The following is an 18,295-nucleotide window of genomic DNA, read 5'->3' as shown; positions in this document are numbered from 1 at the left end:
CAATGTAAAAAGTCAGACATAAAGACCCTTCACACACTCTAAAATGACTATAATTTTAAAAAACTGAAAATAACAAGTGTCGGCAAGAATATGGAGAAACTGGGAACTAGAACCTTAGTACACTGCTAGTGGGAATGCAAAATGGTATAGCTGCTATGGAAAACAGTCTAAAAGTTCTTCAAAAGGTTTAACATAGAGTTACAATATGACCCAGCAATTCCACTTGTTGGTAACTACCAGAGAAAAATGAAAATATATTCCAACACAAAAACTTGCACACAAATGTTTGGAGCAGCATTACTCATAACAGCCAAAAAGTGGAAGCAACTCAAATGTCCATCAACTGAGGAATGAATAAACAAAATGTGGAATAGCCCTACAATGGAATATTACTTGGCCACAGAAAGGAATGCAGTACTGACACACGCTACAACAAAGATGAACCTTGACAACTTCATGCTAAGTGAAAGAAGCCAGACAAAAAAAAGGCCATACGTTGCATAATGCCATTTATATGAAATATCCAGGAAGCAAATCCATAAAGACAGAAAGTAGATGAACGGTTGCCAGGGGACAGGAGAAAGGGGAGTTGGAACTAACTGCTGAAAGGTACAGGGCTTCTTTTGGAGGTAATGGAAGTGTTCCGGAATTAGATAATAGTGATGACTGAACAAGAAAGTCAAACTAAAAACCACTGAAGTATATACTTCAAAATGGTGAATTTGATGTTCCGTGAATTACATCTTAATTTAACATAACGCTAGAAGAAAAGGTTAGAGACTAAAAAAGAAAAACACTCAACTTAGAGGTGTGCAGTTAGTTCTTCACCCCCTGCAACCACCCAGCCCCTGACAGTGGTCTCGAAGAGCTTTCTGCCCTGAAAAATCCACCCCCCCTCCACTTCATTATAGTGACATGAACAGCTGAAATGAGACGCCAATGTTGAATCTTTAAACATTATAAACGGTAAGGGGAGCAGGGGAAGGGGATTTAAATCCATTTCAGAGTAGAGGACCACAAGAAAATAAAAGTGTACTTTTGACAGAAGAACTAGTAAGACAGGGAAAGAAACTGACAAAGGGGAGGAAGAGTTTGTCCTAGGAAGAGAAAACAACATGGAGGCTACACTGCCATTGTCTGTTTGCTCATTTTTGGTGTATCAGTTTGTATAAATAAATGGACATGGCATCCTAGGAGGGAAAAAAAGAGACTACTACAAATCAGACTCAAAAAAACAAAAAAACCAAAGGTGTCAAATGTGTACACCAGAAAAATAAGAGCTACAGCAGAGGAAATAAATGCACAATTTTCTATCAAGTCACTTCTCAGTTATTTCCTCTTTCCAGTCCTCCACAACTATTTCCTGCTAAGCTTCTTCCTTCCTCCCTGCATTTCTTCATTTGCATAGCTTCTCCTCCTGCGCAAACACACCGTTCTTCCTCTGCGGCGTGCCAGACCATGAGCTAATACGCCTGTTTCTGCATTCCCCAGTGATGAGCCTCACACCCCACTACCTCGTCTATTTCCTCAACTGTTACCCAGTTATTTTCTATTCCCATCTCAGTCATGCATCCAGTCATTCCCTCCCTCCCATAACAAACGAGTGTGGAGGGGAACTAAATGAAGGCCCAGTGGTGATCCAAATCTGACAGTACCTCTACTCTTTCAGAACCTATAGTCTGGGGGGTGGGGGGGGGAGGGGCATGGAATTCATTAAGTGAGCACAAAAATAATTAACATGACAAGTGACTTAAAGAATTAAGCACAAGGACCTATGAGGGTATTTAATGAGGGGATAGGGAGGGAAGTGAAGAAGTAGAAGGGAAAGGAAAAAGAGGTCAGGCCTATTTCAAGGAGAAAAAAAACAGCATATGCAAAGGCCCTGTGCAAAGAAGTAGCATAACATATTGGAAGAAATGAACAAAGTCCGTGGTAGTCAAAGCACAGAAAGATTTATGGGAAAGCAATGTGGGAAAATGGGGGCGGGAGGTAGGGGGGTAGGCAAAGAACAGATCATGATCTAGAGTCTTTATCCCAACATTGAGAGAAGGGTTAAAGGGCTATTACAATAATCCAGAGAGAGATAACAGTAGCTGGGCTATGGAAATGGCAGCAGAAATTTTGCGATGTAGACACATCAAATAATAATAAAAATGATAATACCAAAAACCATAATGACAACAGCAGCTATCATTTGCTGAAAGCTTATGACGTGCCAAGACCTATGCTATGCACTATAAATATATTACCGTTTTTCTTCACAACTGTGAATGGTAAATATTAGGATTCCTATTTTACAATCGAGGAAACTGAGACTCAGAGTCAGTTAAGTGACCTGGCCGAGATCCCATGCAGCTGATATGTGATATAACAGGAACTGAATAAAGTCTGCCTGGCTTCCACTAATACAACACAGTGTTCTTAGCATAAAAATAATAAAAGTATCAACTATTATGGAGCCAGGAACTGGGCTAGTATGTTGAAAATTAGTTGGGCTTTTAATCTTCCCAACAACTGGGTCATATGGGCAGCAGTAGCCCCACTTTACAAATGCGGAAACTGAGGCAGAGCCAGGTCAGCTAGAGGCATAAACTGGGCCCATTAACAGTTCCCGACTCAGTAAGTCATAGAACTGGGATTCGAATGCAATGAAGACAATAAAGTTCTGGAGGGTCTTTCCTTTTCAATCAAGATACAGATTGATTAAAAACTAAAACTATGAGTCAACACTTTACCTATAATCTGTTTAAAGCCTTCTGGAAAATCTAAAATGCATGTTGCTTCTGAAATTCACTTTTGTATTTTTATTGTAATCTCTAACCCACAGCATTGGGAGTCCCAGATTTGCATCACTACATATGTCACCACACCACTGACAGCTCATAAAGATAAAGATAACCTTGGTTATAGATGAAAAAATACTGAGTATTTCCACCAAGATGGGCAGAAGAAATGACTTTGACAATCAAGTCATCTATGGGGAATTATATTATTTTTCACAATATATATAATTAAAGTAACAGCATTTCAAAATCAAGACTGAAAATAAATGTCACTTACAGCCAAAGAGGATGATGTTAGATCATGAGAATTCATGAAAACAGAAAAGAATCAAAGAGGCTCCCTGAATTCCTAATTTCTCAACTATCATGACCTGTACCCCTTCAAATACATAAATCTGCAACAGGATTTTTTTTTTCCTCCCACTGAGTCCAACAAAATAGAAAATCCTTCCAGTTTGGCCAAAAGAATCTTTTTTTTTTTTTCCTATAACCTATTCACTCCCCAAAATTATGTAATGAATCATCCTTAGTATAATAGGAGATGCTATAATAAATATTCCTTTATATGATTTGTAGATATCACCAACCAGACAACAAATACGTCTGTGAATATGAGGGACTTCCCTGGTGGTCCAGTGGTAAAGAATCCGCCTTCCAATGCAGGGGACACGGGTTCGATCCCTGGTTGGGGAGCTAAGATCCCACATGCCGCGGGGCAACTAAGCCCGCGCGCCACAACTACTGAGCTCGGGCACCTCAATGAGAGAGCCCGTGTGCTGCACACTACCGAGCCCACACACTCTGGAGCCCGCGCAGCACAACTAGAGAGAGAAAACCCGCGTGCCACAACTAGAGAGAAGCTCACGCACTGCAACAAAGAGCCCACAAGCCACCAACAAAAGATCCCGCATGCCTCAACGAAGATCCTGTGTTCTGCAACTAAGAGCCGACACAGCCAAAAACTTAAATAAATAAATAAATAAAGGGGGAAAAAAATCAATGTGTTATGTTATACATTAAAAAAACCAACTAAAGCCCTCTTACCATTAGTAAGAGAAAAAGCAGTACAAATTAGTGTCAAAAAAAACAAAAAGAATGTGAGAACATAGGTTAAAAAAAAAAAACACTTAGGCACAAAGATTGGCATTTTATGTTTCCCTGTGTCACCCTAACCTTCAGCTACTACGACAGATCTAACCCAGTTTTCATTCACATGTGGCACTAAATTGCTTTGATGAAAGCCAAATAATAAGGGGTATACCCTTTAGACCAAAATACAATGCAAACTGCTGCCTATTGCAAGTAAACATAATTTCTAAACTTAGAGTACAAGACTTTCTCTTTGCTAATGCATTTACCGTATATTAGACTCAGAAAACCTACAATAAAAATCTCTTACTAAGTGGATATTGTTTCTGCAACCTTTATCATCTAAATGTGGTCTTGGTGCTTCTGCTTTAATAGCGTAATCCCCAGGCATCACTTGCTGGTGGCATTTGCCCAAGTATTTTGAAATGTTTAGTTTTTGCCTAGGCAACAGATGTGGACTAAGTAACAAGTCAATCTGTCCCAGGATTTGTTTCACAACCACTCCAAAGAGATGTTGCTTGTCAGCTTCACAAACTACAGTGCATCCAAACGGCATTAAACGTTTTACTACCTGGAAAACTATTTCAAAAGATTCCTCACAGGCACTGAAAGAAAAAATCCTGTCAGATCATATCCCCTTTTTCCATCAAAAAGAATTACTGCCATACTCCTTGAAGGAATACCAACTAAATCCAGCCTTCAAAAATAACAACGGAAAATTAAAATTGTGTTTCTAAACAAAGGATTTTATGTGATTTATGATGTAAGGGACCCCTGTCCTATATAATTTGGTATGGTATGCACATGAGCAAAAATAAAGAGAAATCACTTATCCAAAGAAGACGTACAGATGGCCAACAGCACATGAAAATATGCTCAACATCGTTAATTATTAGAGAAATGCAAATCAAAACTACAATGAGGTATCACCTCACACCAGTCAGAATGGCCATCATCAAAAAGTCTACAAACAATAAATGCTGGAGAGGGTGTGGAGAAAAGGGAACCCTCCTACACTGTTGGTGGGAATGTAAATTGATACAGCCACTATGGAGAAGAGTATGGAGGTTCCTTAAAAAACTAAAAATAGAGCTACCATTTGATCCAGCAATCCCACTCCTGGGCATATATCCACAAAAAACCATAATTCGAAAAGACACATACACCCCAATGTTCACTGCAGCACTATTTACAATAGGCAAGACATGGAAGCAACCTAAATGTCCATTGACAGATGAATGGATAAAGGAGATGTGGTACATATATACAGTGCAATATTACTCAGCCATAAGAAAGAATGAAATAATGCCATTTGCAGCAACATGGATGGACCTAGAGATTGTCATACTAAGTGAAGTAATTCAGACAGAGAAAGACAAATATCATGTGATATCACTTCTATGTGGAATCTAAAAAGTGATACAAATGAACTTATTTACAAAACAGAAGTAGACTCACAGACTTAGAAAACAAACTATGGTTACCAGGGGGAAAGGTGGTGGGGAGGATAAATTAGGAGGTTGGGATTAACAGATACACATTACTTTATATAAAATAGATAACCAACAACCTACTGTACAGCACAGGGAACTATACCCAATACTCTGTAATAACATATATGGGAAAAGAATCTGAAAAAGAATAGATATATGAATATGTATAACTAAATCACTTTGCTGTACCCCTGAAACTAACACAACATTGTAAATCAACTATACCCCAATATGAAATTAAAAATTTTTAAATAAATATAAAAATAAAAAGCATACTTGATATTAAGAGAAATCACAGATAATCTAAAAATATGTATCATATCCTTATAATTTTATGTGTATTTGAAATATGTAAGATTGATTTAAGATACATGCTATGTACATACATTTGAATTTTATGAACAGATTGATTTTTTAAACAAGAAAGGAAAATTCACTATTTTTTTAAAACCAAAGGTGATCTTTTTATAATATGAAGAGTGATTACATAGTTTTTTTTTTTTAATTGAAGTGTTCTATATCAGGCTTTCTTAAGAAGAGGCAAAGGAACAAATACAAATGATTCCATTTACATGAAGTTCAAGAATAGGTAAAACTAAGTCAGAGTGATAGAGGTCAGACTGATGGTTTTTCTTCTGGGGGGTGGTTACTGGCTGAGAAGGACACGGGAGAACCTTCCATAGTTCTGGAATCGTTCTAATTCTTGATCTGGGTAATAGCCACATGGGTGTCTGTGGGTGCGCGGGAGGTTATAGGTGTGTGTATAAATAAATAAATAAATAAATCACAGATGCAAAGCAGTCTGGATGACATTACAACTTTTTAAAATGCATGTAAATTTTAATGTTTGTCTATTACCTTGACCAAAAAAAGCTAGCACAACTAAAACGCCAACCAAGGACGTGAGAATCAAATCTCAGTCATCTTAGCTCATTACTAAGGCAAAAGAAGGGAGATGCACATGGCTTATTCTCCAGTGCACAGAAACATCAGTAATCCTTATAATCACCTATCTGAAAAAGGCACTAAGTCAAACTAACACTAGGCCATCTGACTTTTTGTAAAAAAAAAAAACAAAAAAAACCAAACACACAAAAAACAATACTTCACACTAAGGGGCCACATTTCTGATTAAGGGCCTGATGCCCAGCCTTGTTCAGGTATAGTAACAGACACCCTGTTAATTCAATAAATCATCCATAAATAGTCACTTGTAAAATGGGAAGCTACTTAAAGCACTACACAATGCATCTCTTTGCAGAGAAAAATTATAGAATATGTGGAAAATAGGGAGCTCCCCCGTGATCCTCCCAATTGGGGCTATTTTGCCCAAGGTCAGAAGTTAGGGAGACTCTGTAGAAGATGGACAAGGAGGGGCAGCTCGTGGTTGGCTCCACGGGTGCCACTGCCTCCCACACACATAAAATATCTGGAGGGCCACAGGCAGGACCTTGTGCACCATAAGATGTACCTAAATCCTAGTGGAATAAAATGATGTAAGACTCAAACAGCATTCCCGTCTCGTTCCCATGCTTCCCTAATTTGAGTAGGTGTCACCCCAACCGTGGCCAAGAAATACTCAAACTATCTGATTAAGATAGCATGGCTCATATATGCAATGGAATATTACTCAGCCATAAAAAGAAACGAAATTGAGTTATCTGTAGTGAGGTGGATGGACCTAGAGTCTGTCATACAGAGTGAAGTAAGTCAGAAAGAGAAAAACAAATACCATATGCTAACACATATATATGGAATCTTCAAAGAAAAAAAATGGTTCTGAAGAACCTAGGGGCAGGAGAGGAATAAAGACGCAGACGTAGAGAATAGACTTGAGGACACGGGGAGGGGGAAGGGTAAGCTGGGACAAAGTGAAAGAGTGGCATGGACATATATACACTACCAAATGTAAAATAGATAGCTAGTGGGAAGCAGCCGCATAGCACAGGGAGATTAGCTCGGTGCTTTGTGACCACCTAGAGGGGTGGGATAGGGAGGGTGGGAGGGAGACGCAAGAGGGAGGAGATATGGGGATATATGTATACGTATAGCTGATTCACTTGGTTATACAGCAGAAACTAACACACCATTGTAAAGCAATTATACCCCAATAAAGATGTTAAAAAAAAAAGAAAATAGCGTGGCTTACAAGCGAGGGCCCTATGTCAACACACCACCGTACGACACCAAAATGGCATAAGCTAAAGAACAGTCCAAGGCTGTCTTGTATACATGAGCCAACTGAGGTTCACTCCAAATTATTTGGAACCCAAGATAGAAATTAATTTCCCCTTTTGTTTTTGGCCACACCACACAGCATGCAGGATCTTCCCTGACCGGGGATCGAGCCCATGGCCCCTGCTTTGGGAGTGAAGAGATTTAACCACTGGACCCCCCCGGGAAGTCCTGAAATTAATTTCTAACAATACTATGTAACAGGAGACTCATGTTGTCAAGTACAGATGAACCTATAAGGGAAATAAAGCTCTGCCACATACTTTATATACACTCTACATTACAGCAGTGGTTCTCGCCCTGTTGCCACTTGGGGAACATTTAGCAGTGCCTGGAGACATTTTTCACAACTTGAGCGGGGGTTGGCATGCTACTGGAATCTGAGGGGTAGAGGCCAGAGATGCTGTTAAATAGCCTATGGTGCACAGGATGGAACCCCCAACAAAGAACTACCTGGCCCCAAATGACAAGAGCGCCGAGGGTGAGAAACTCAGCACTGTAACATAGGTAACCAAAATGCAAAGATTCCGAGAGGTAAATCAGCAAATTAGAAAAGCTAAAGACTTAAACTCATAAAACCAGATGAAACTGTATAGAAAATAAATAGATGCACAATGAAAAACAAAAAGCCCTTTAAGCGTCCTCTTCAAATATCACACAGCATAAAGGCTTTTCAAAAAAATATGCAGGGCTTCCCTGGTGGCGCAGTGGTTGAGAATCTGCCTGCCAATGCAGGGGACACGGGTACGAGCCCTGGTCTGGGAAGATCCCACATGCCGTGGAGCAACTAGGCCCGTGAGCCACAATTACTGAGCCTGCGCGTCTGGAGCCTGTGCTCCGCAACAAGAGAGGCCGTGACAGTGAGAGGCCCGCGCACCGCGATGAAGAGTGGCCCCCGCTCGCCGCAACTAGAGAAAGCCCTCGCACAGAAACGAAGACCCAACACAGCCATAAATAAATAAATAAATAAATAAATAAATAAATAAATAAATAAATAAAGCATGACACAAATTAAGCAATGTGAATACCACCAAGCTTTCATCATCATTTAAAAAAAAATGCAGTTAAAATAAGCAAAACTATTTGTTTTAGTGGGGGCGTGGGGAGGAATCTGTAAACAGAATCAATCAACAGGGGATTATATGAAGAAATGATAAAATCATACTATGAAATATTTCCACATTAAAAATAACGATTTTTAGCTTAATGTCTTGATTTGGAGAGATGGCGACAAAATAGCGTCAGGAGAATAAAGAAAGTAACAGTATACAACATGAGTCCATTTTTGTAAAAATTCAAACAAATAAATTTCTCTGTCTACAGATCCTGTTTGCGTGAGCAAGGGAATGATTGTTGATCCAAAACAAATTATTAATATTGATTTCTTTAGTAGGGCAGGATTCGGGATGGCGAGGAGGAAGATTAACAAATTTTTCTTTATGTTATTATTCCTTTGGAATTAAAAAAAATTTTTATAAAGAAAATTGAACTTAGGAAGGGAGGGAGGGAGAGAAGGATCAAAGAAAGGAAGGAGGAGGAGAAGAGAGGGGCAAGAAAAAAGAGAGAACATCACTGTAATAGCTGACAGCAAAACTTGAGTCTGTTGTTCCTGTTTTTACCAGTGAGTGCTGCTGTTGACCAATTTAATGGATAAAAGCAGCAAAACCAAATTTGGGAAAGCAACTCCAAATGCCTGTCACTTTGTTCACTTTCAGGTCCCTTCAGCTAGCAAAGCACAGTTTGGTTCAACTGGCTTGTTTTGTTTGATTTCTCTGATCCGCTGCTCATCTTGAAAAATTCTGCACCAGAGAGTGATGGGATCAACTACAGTCATATCTCATTTCAGACACCAACTTCGCTAGATGACAGCCTCAACTTCTGGCAAGTGAAGATAAGGACTGAGAGCATCAGGCTCCCCTTTAAGGAGTAACTCTCAGGGCACAGCAACTTAATTACCCAAGTCTCATTACCAGAAAATTATCCAAATACCTCTACTCCACCAGTACTGGAAACTAAGCCCTCCTCTACTGTTGGTCACTATTATTCAATGCATGAAAATGCATTTTCCAAGTTCTACTACACAAATGAAATAGACCCATCATGAAACATACAGGCATTTCTAATAACGCCTCATACATACACACACACACGTGAATGTCATGCACTATGTAGCTTTGAAAATTTTTTGAAACTGCTGCTTCTCCAGTATTTTGCTGCTACTTAACAAATGGACAGCACTAGCCCTACCTGGAAAGAGTAAGTAATTAGATTTAAAAGATACAAGATAAAAAATTTGGCCAGTCTGAACTTTCAAATAGCCAAGATTTTTACATTTTGCACAAGTAACTATTTTTAACTTCATATGAAGAGGCAGTCCCTGGGGTCTCTGGATTTCTTTCTATAGACAGGCATTTACTTACTGATGGCACATAAAAAAAATTCAGAAAAAAATGATTTGTTTTTGCTTGCAAAAATGATTTATCACTGTACTGTTAATCCAGCACTAGTAAAATGAACTAAGGAACATATATTTTTCTTTTCTAAGTTATGACATTCAACTAACCACCACACTGTTAAGAAGAAAAACAACTTAGGGAACTCTTCAGGGGTCAAGGAGCTTCTTTCCACCCCAGAGCTGAATCACAGTGGCGAGGGTGGATTTCACAATACCCCCAGGGTCTGTAAACACTGGCGCCAATCATAGCATTTGCCCTGATTAGCAAACTGGCTTCAGACCCATCAAAAACTTTCACATTTGAAATTTAACACATCTATATTTAGAACATGACTTGTAGGACATTTGCTGCAAGTGAAATAGCAAAAGAAAAAAAGAAAAAAAAGCACTGAGTCTATATTGCTCCTACAGAAAGACAGATCAGAACTCCCAGACCTAAAAGAGAATAGGCTACTTAGAGATGACAGACCCTAATTAGTTAGTATAGGACCAGCAGAGCACCCACAGGGCATTAGGAATTAAGGCGTTTAATATTTGAAACCTACAAATAGGCCAGGAAGTTAGTATACGTACAGTTGACCTTTGAACAACATGGGTTTGAACTGTATGGGTCCACTTATACTCAGATTTTTTTTCAACAGTAAATACTACTGTACTACACCATCTGCGGTTGGATGAATCCACGGATGCAGAGGAGCAGTTATATGTGGATTGTCCATGGATTGAGAAGCGTGGGTTCCCCTAATCCCCGTAGTGTTCAAGGATCAACTGTACATGAGGGCCTTGGACCTGATATAAGAAAATAGGGGATGAGAGAAATGTAGTCTGCTTCATGCCCTGTCTAAAAAGAGGTTGGCTACTCCTCAGTTCCAGTCATTTGTTGACTGGACAAGGCCCAGTTTTCCAGGAGAAGCTAGAAGTAGAGATTTTGATGTGAAATTTCCTAATTTTTTAAAAATGTTGACCACTAATTCATATTTTGTCCAAAAAAGATTATGAATCCATCTGAATATGTCTGTGGTCCATATTCAGCCTGTAGGCTCATGGTTTACAACTTGAAGTAAGATGTTCAAATAACTCAATTAAGTAGTTAAATTAGTACCAGGAGACAAATACAATTTTTTTTCAATTCTGGTTAAAAAAACACATATGATAAAATTTACCATCTTTTAAGTGTTCAGTTTAGTGGTGTTAATTACATTCACATTGCTATGCAATCTCCAAAGCTTTTTCATCTTGCAAAACTGAAACCCAATACCCACTAAAAAACTCCCCTTTCCCCCCCCCTTCCCCCAGCCCCCGGCAACCACCCTTCTACTTTCTGTTTCTATGAATTTGACTACTCTAGGGACCTCATATAAGTGGAACCATACGATATTTGCCTTTTTCTGACTGGCTCACTTCATATACCATAATGTCCATTAAGGCTGCAGCATGTAACAGACTTCCTTCAGTTTTAAGGCTAAATAATATTCCATTCTATGTTTATCCATTCATCCATTAATAGATATTCGTGAGTTGCTTCCACCTCTTGGCTGTTGTGAATAATGGGTGTGAAAATATCTCTTCGAGACCTTGCTTTCAGTTATTTTGGATACGTACCCAGAAGTGGAACTGCTGAATCATATGGTAGTTCTATTTTTAATTTTTTGAGGAACCACTATATTGTTTTCCACAGCACTTGCACCATATTACAATCCCTTCTAACAGTGCACAAGGTTTCCAATTTCTTCACATCCTTGCCAACACTCATTATTTTCTGAGTTGTTTATTTGTTTGTTTGTTTTGGCTGGGTTGGCTGGTTGGTTGGTTGTTGTTGTTGTTTAATAATAGCCATCCTAATAGGTGAGAGGTGATATCTCATTGTGGCTTTCATTTGCATTTTTCTTATGATTAATGATGCTGAACACCTGTTCCCATCCTTGTTGGTCATTTGTATGTCATCTTTGGAGAAATGTCTATTCAAGTCCTTTGCCCATTTTTTAAAAATATTTATTTATTTATTTATTTATTTGGCTACACCGGGTCTTAGTTGCAGCATGTGTGATCTTCATTGCTGTGTGCGGGATCTTCGTTGCGGCACACAGGATCTTTAGTTGCGGCATGCAGGATCTAGTTCCTTGATCAGGGATCGAACCCAGGCCCCCTGCATTGGGAGGGCAGAGTCTTAACCACTGGACCACCAGGGAAACCCCTGCCCATTTTTTAACTGAGTTGATTTTTTGTTGTTGAGTTGAGGCGTTCTTTATGTATTCTGGATTAACCCCTATCAGATATATGATTTGCTAATATTTTCTATTATTCCACAGCTTACCTTTTCACTCTATTGATTAAGTCCTTTGATGCACAAAAGTTTTTAGGTTTGATGTAGTCTCACTAGTCTATCATTCCTTTTCTTACCTGTGCTTTTGGAGTCATATCCAAGAAATCATTGCCAAGTCCAATGTCATGAAGCTTTTCCACCATGTTCCTTTAGGAGTTTTATAGTTTTGGATCTTATATTTCGATCTTAATCCATTTTGAGTTAATTTTTTGTATATGGTGTAAGATAAGGGCCCAACTTCATTCTTTTGTATATGGATATCTCCCAACACCATTGGTTAAAGAGACTGTCCTTTCCCCATTTTGTGGTTTTGGCACCCCTGTCAAAGATCATCTGACCATATACATAAGGATTTACTTCTGAGCTCTCTATTCTATTCCACTGGTCTATTTGTGTGTCTTAATGTCCGTACCATACTGTTTAAATTACTGTAGCTTTGTAATAAGCTTTGAAATCAGGAAGTGTGAGTCCTCCAACTCTGTCCCTTTTCAAAACTGTTTTGGCTATCAGGGAAAATGCACATTTTTCATGAAAGACTCTTAGGTCAGGTTTTTCCAAGATCCATGCTAGTAAATGCTCTTTTTCAATTCTCTACCACTACTAGAATATAGAAGCACTAACTTCAGAAGGATTTAAAGACATAATGCAACTTCCCAGGAATTCCAAACTTAACATTAGATGGAGCAGATACATCTAAATATCCTGGCTTTGATAGTGGAGGGAATAGTGATTAAGAGGACAAGACTCAGAGTCAAAGAGATCTGTGTTTTGGTTCCACAAATTCCTGTTTATGTGACCTTGTGTATATTATTTAATCTCAGTTTCCCCATCTATAAAATGGAAGTAATAACAGCACCTCCCAGGGCTGTTGTGATGAACAAACAGAACAATGCAGATAAAGCACTTAGCACAGTGCTTTCCTGTCACACAGTCAGCACTCAATCCACTTCTGACTACTACCATCAGTCTTGGAATTTATGCCTCTCAATATTAATGATTTTCTTTTTATCAGTGGCATAAATTTTATGGAATAAAATGTAATGTCAGGCATCTAGGACACCAATGTGGAAACAGATATCCTTTACTTAGTAAAACAGGAGTTCAATGTCAGAAGCAAGGAGTTCAATGTCAGAAGCAGGAGTTCTATGTCAGAAGCAGGAGTTCAATGTCAGAAGCAGGAGTTCAATGTCAGAAGTCATGCTGAGATTAATACAAAGAAGAGAGTAATAAAGCTAGGGTAATTTATACTTCCTTAATGAAACCTCAGATTCACTCATCCAAAATGCATTTGGTATAGAAAACCACTGGCAAAAAAAAAGAAAACCACTGGCCAGACAGAAACTCAATTTAATGCTTTACAAATTCAAAACTAAAACACCAACACTTTCCAACAAGCTAAAAGGAAGAGAATCTGTGAGTTTGGTCTGGTGTAGCCTGTACTACTAAGAAAGAGAGAAGCTTGAAACTAAATCCTTTAGAAGTTAAATCTTGATCTAGGTCTTTTATTCATTAACTGGCCAGTTTTACATGTAACTGTTCACATGAGTGTATAAGAGAAAAGAGTCAGGTAAGTTGTGCCATGAGTCTCAAAAGTTTAAATCTGTATCCATTCTCACTTACTCTGGAAACCATCTTATTTTCCATACCTCCTTGGCAAAGCTCACGCCACCTTAGAATCTAGGAGTAGAACATGGCGCCATTGTCTATGCCAATCAGCCTAAACCCATTCCCTCATCAGAGGCACTGGCTCATGAACGGGAACACGATTTAAGTCTGGTTAATAAGAAAGGTTTGATCTTCTTCCTTGCTGTTCTGAAAGAGCCTCCAGAAATATATCTGATCTCTCAACCTCTCTCACTCCCTCTCTCTGGATGTGGAAGGGACAAGCGGCCTCAGGAATATCTGGTAGAAATCTGGACACGAGGTAGAACCAAAAACAGACTAAAGGTGACACGTCACCGTGAAGGCGCAGTGTACGGTACCAGAAGCAAGACCCATGATACTAACACCAGGCCTCTCAGTCAAAACAACCCTGAAGTTCAAACCAACCCTGAAAGGACCTGCACTCTTCACCTCAATGAACCAGTAAATCTCCTTTCTTGCTCGAGCTGGATTTTATGTCATTTACAACTGAACGGATTTTTACCTGATATACCGATCAAACTCTAATGCTAAAGCAACACTTTTAAAATAGTGTACACTTCCAAGCATGTATGCCCAGATGTATGCATTTGGGTCTCTGGCCTCAGATATTTGTACCTCAAAAGAGTAAGAAAACACAAATAATTCTATGGCTCCCACAGTCTTATAGGGAACTCAACATTAATGTTACTTAAGTGTTGTGAGCAATCATCTCCGTGCCGCCTATAAGAGCCTGAACATTTGACTCCAGGGAGCAGTAAACATTTTCCAGATATATCTCCTTCCCTCCCCTGAGTAAGCGAACACTACTTAATCTGTCCTGCTAGGACATACACTCATTTTTCCATGTTAACCAAAATGAAGGAACCCTGGATATTTGACATGACATTACAAAGACCTTGGACTTCAATAGCTTCTTTCTTCTAAGGAGCTCAAAGAGCTTCACAGTCATTTACTGTCAAGATTCCCATAAAGTAGAGAGAAGCAGGTATTCATGCCCCGGGGTCAGCAAGATGGAGCCCTGATGAAGGTCACCAGACACTGGGCAGTTATAGAATGAGGCCAGACTCTCAGTGAATCTGCTCTGTTTTGAAAATAAATCATGTCTCAAACCTGCGTTTGGGAGGAAGCAAAGTCAGAATAAAATGATTCTCCTGCTCATCATTTCCCCAAGTGCACATAGGCAGATATTCTCCTTTCACTCCTCCTCCCCTCCAAAGACAGGAGAATTCTGTAGTCAAGTAAATCTGAGAAAAACTGGACAAAGATAAACAAATGTGTTGATTGCTGGACATTTCAGAACCTTTAATATGTTGATGCACACTATGATGCTTGAGAAGTTTAAAAAGTAAGCATAAATAAGAACTAAGACTGGGGCCTGGCACATATATACGTGCTCAGTAGATGTCACAAAAGAGGCACTAGTAGGTAGGAGTCCAGTATCTGAGGCCATACTGCCTTGGTTAGGATCCCAGCTCTGCCACACAATAGCAGGATAACCTTTCTTCATCTGTGAAATTGGGATCAAAATAATACCTACCTTATAGCATTGGTATATATAAAGTGCACACAGGAAGCACTCAATAAAGTGTTAGGTGCTATGGGTGCTTTGGTTGTTGACGCCCTCCAATTGGATGTTAGAAGGTAGTTTACCAAATTTACTTGATGACACAACTTTTTTTTTTCATAAAGCATCCTACGGCATTATTACCTGGCTGACCTCTGAACTCTAGTTCTTAAATTATATTTACTATCCCTCTTGCTCCTCTAAGAAGATAAAAATCACCCTGGATGTGTCCACCTATCTCTTTCTCTCTTACCCAACCCTCCCAACCCTTCCCCCGCCCCAAGATTCCTTTTATCCCAGCATTCAGTAAATGGACATGGTCTCAGGTTGAATGTCCATGCTCAGGCTCAGTTTCCCAAGGTTGAACTTTCTCACTCACTCAAAACCTCAACTCATGAAAAATAAGGAAAGAGGGTCTTCAGTTCCTAGATTACTAAGTACGAATTACTTAGAAAAAACTATGATGTGATTTAAGGGGAGGGAAAAAAAAAGCCGGTAACAATGTGTACTTCAGTCAGAGAGAATGCAATGTGGCTGTTAAATGCACACATGTGCGCACCCAAGAGATCAGAGTTCAAGTTCCACTTCTACTTCTTACTAGTCTCCTGTCTTTGAGATGATTATCTATAAAATGGAGATTAAAGATGGTGCTTAGCTGATGGGACTATTGCCAATTTAAATGAGATAATGCATGGAAGGCACTTACAGTGCCTGGCACAGTGGAAGCATCAATAAATGATCAGCCAGCTACTGCTATTAAATTGTTGCTGCTGCCGCTGCTGTTATTTCAGGACACAAGTGTCCCAGCACATCACCGCCACTCAGCCAGCCAGCCTCAGCCCTCATGAAGAACGTTCAAGCCCCTCTCAGAATAACCCGAATTATACTCAGTGCCACGTCTATCAGCCCAGCTCTGCAGCCAGGGCTTCTCTGCCAGCGCAAAGCTTTCATGGAAGAGACACAGCGGGAAGATAAGACGTTTGTACCACTTGGGGAAAAAAAAAATCCAACCGCAGCACATAGGCAAAAATAACAGACTCTCACTTGTATTAACCAGTCCAAACAAACAAAAAACAGTTAGCTGCTGGAGCCCACAATCCAGGCCAACCTTTCCAGATTGGAATACAGGACGCCTGAGATTGACCTGAGGGTCTCCAAGAGAAAGCATACCTTGGATCTGACACTTCAGAAGAAACCACCACCACATTTTCTTAACTTTATAATACTTAAGTTATGATTTTCCTAGGCTAAAAAAATCCTTTTATAAAGAAGAATCTGTCCCTAAAATCATTGTCTGGACTAATATACCTTTAGAAGCATCCATCCAAGTCACCTGGAAAATTCCTAATCTCTTGAAATCCAACGAGTTATTTACCGTGGATTAAAGTGGAGACAATCTTAGTTCAGCTTCTCAACAAAGGAATTTCTCTAATATGGGGGAGAAAGTGAGGCAATTCACCTGTCAGGAATACTTTTGGTTAAAAACTTCCTATTTCTAAAAATCCATTAAAACCTCTAGTTTTATGACTGTTTCCTACACTTAGAGACCTCAAAGTCCTCGACACTATACACTGAGGGAGTCTTTACTGCCTATTCTGAGATCCCAGAAAATCCTCGAAATGATTGCTCCAAGAATTCTGATTCCCTTCACTCGCCCCAAAAAGTAGCCTCTAGAAACTTTTTAAATGTCTGCACTAAATTCTGGGATTTATAAAAAGGAAGGATCATAAGTTGCTGAAAAGCACTGATGACAATACCCACTTTTGCAAAGAAAGCCATGGTTCATCCTGAGAAAAGAACAAACAGCATGTTGTTCCTTCCTGGAGATTTGCTATGAAGAATAGTGGGTATTTACACACACACACACACACACACATACACACATACTCTCTCTCTCTCTCTTCCCCAATGGCTTCTTTTATATAGACCACAAAGGAAAAGATGGAATTGTGATATTGCTAAAATTAACAAAAGGCTTTCATGAACAATAAAAAATATATGCCATTAGAATAACTCTTGAAATAGTTTTAATATATTTGAGGGAAGGGGAGGAGGAGGAAAGACAGACAAGAGGAAAGTAAACCAAAAAGGAGAAAATGAAATTGAATCTTTATTCTCCTGTTGATACATATCAGACCATGGTTCTCAAAGGATGGTGTGGCAAACAATCACAAAGGAGATGGGCAAAATGCAGTTTCCTGGAAACCTCGAAATCAGTAGGGCTGGAGTCCCAGGACCCAGAAATTCATATTTAATGTGCTCCCAGATGATTCTGACACAGGTGACCCTCGGACTACACTTTGCGAAACATTCCTTTTAGACACATAGGGGGAAAAAACATGTTCTGGGTTACTCAAAACATCCTTTACACAACCTTACAAATAAGTATAATAAATTATCCCATAGTCCCTGGCAAATACTTCAATTAGAGTAGGGAAATCCTCAATTTTTATTGTGCTGAAAGCAACATAAGCTGACACGCCATTTTAACAAAGGCTCTATGTGGATGTATGTGTGTGTATATATGCGCGTGTGTGTGTGTGTGTGTGTGTGTGTGTGTGCCTGTATACACATATATGTATGTGTTTCTGTATACATATTTGACTAAGTATATTACAGTCAAATAAAGCACCTTATCTTTCTTTTCTACCTGCCCAAAATAAACTAATAGTCAAGAATAACAAGGATTTTAAAAAAGATGACTCTATC

General features: G+C 39.2%; 1 protein-coding gene and 1 long non-coding RNA gene across 7 annotated transcripts in view; one reads left to right on the top strand and one right to left on the bottom strand.

Moving 5' to 3' along the window:
- Nucleotides 1-18,295, top strand: part of LOC309637585 — a 418,822-nt gene that overhangs the window by 287,502 nt on the left and 113,025 nt on the right. The gene's annotated exons all lie outside the window — the stretch shown is intronic.
- The window catches only part of MITF (melanocyte inducing transcription factor), a 223,566-nt gene that overhangs the window by 164,041 nt on the left and 41,230 nt on the right, over nt 1-18,295 (bottom strand). The gene's annotated exons all lie outside the window — the stretch shown is intronic.

The sequence above is a fragment of the Balaenoptera physalus genome, assembly GCF_965194825.1.
Source record: "Balaenoptera physalus genome assembly, chromosome: 11".
In the NCBI taxonomy this organism is placed as follows: domain Eukaryota; kingdom Metazoa; phylum Chordata; class Mammalia; order Artiodactyla; family Balaenopteridae; genus Balaenoptera; species Balaenoptera physalus.
The sequence above is the reverse complement of the archived record's forward strand: the minus strand, read 5'-3'. Positions and strand labels throughout refer to the sequence as shown.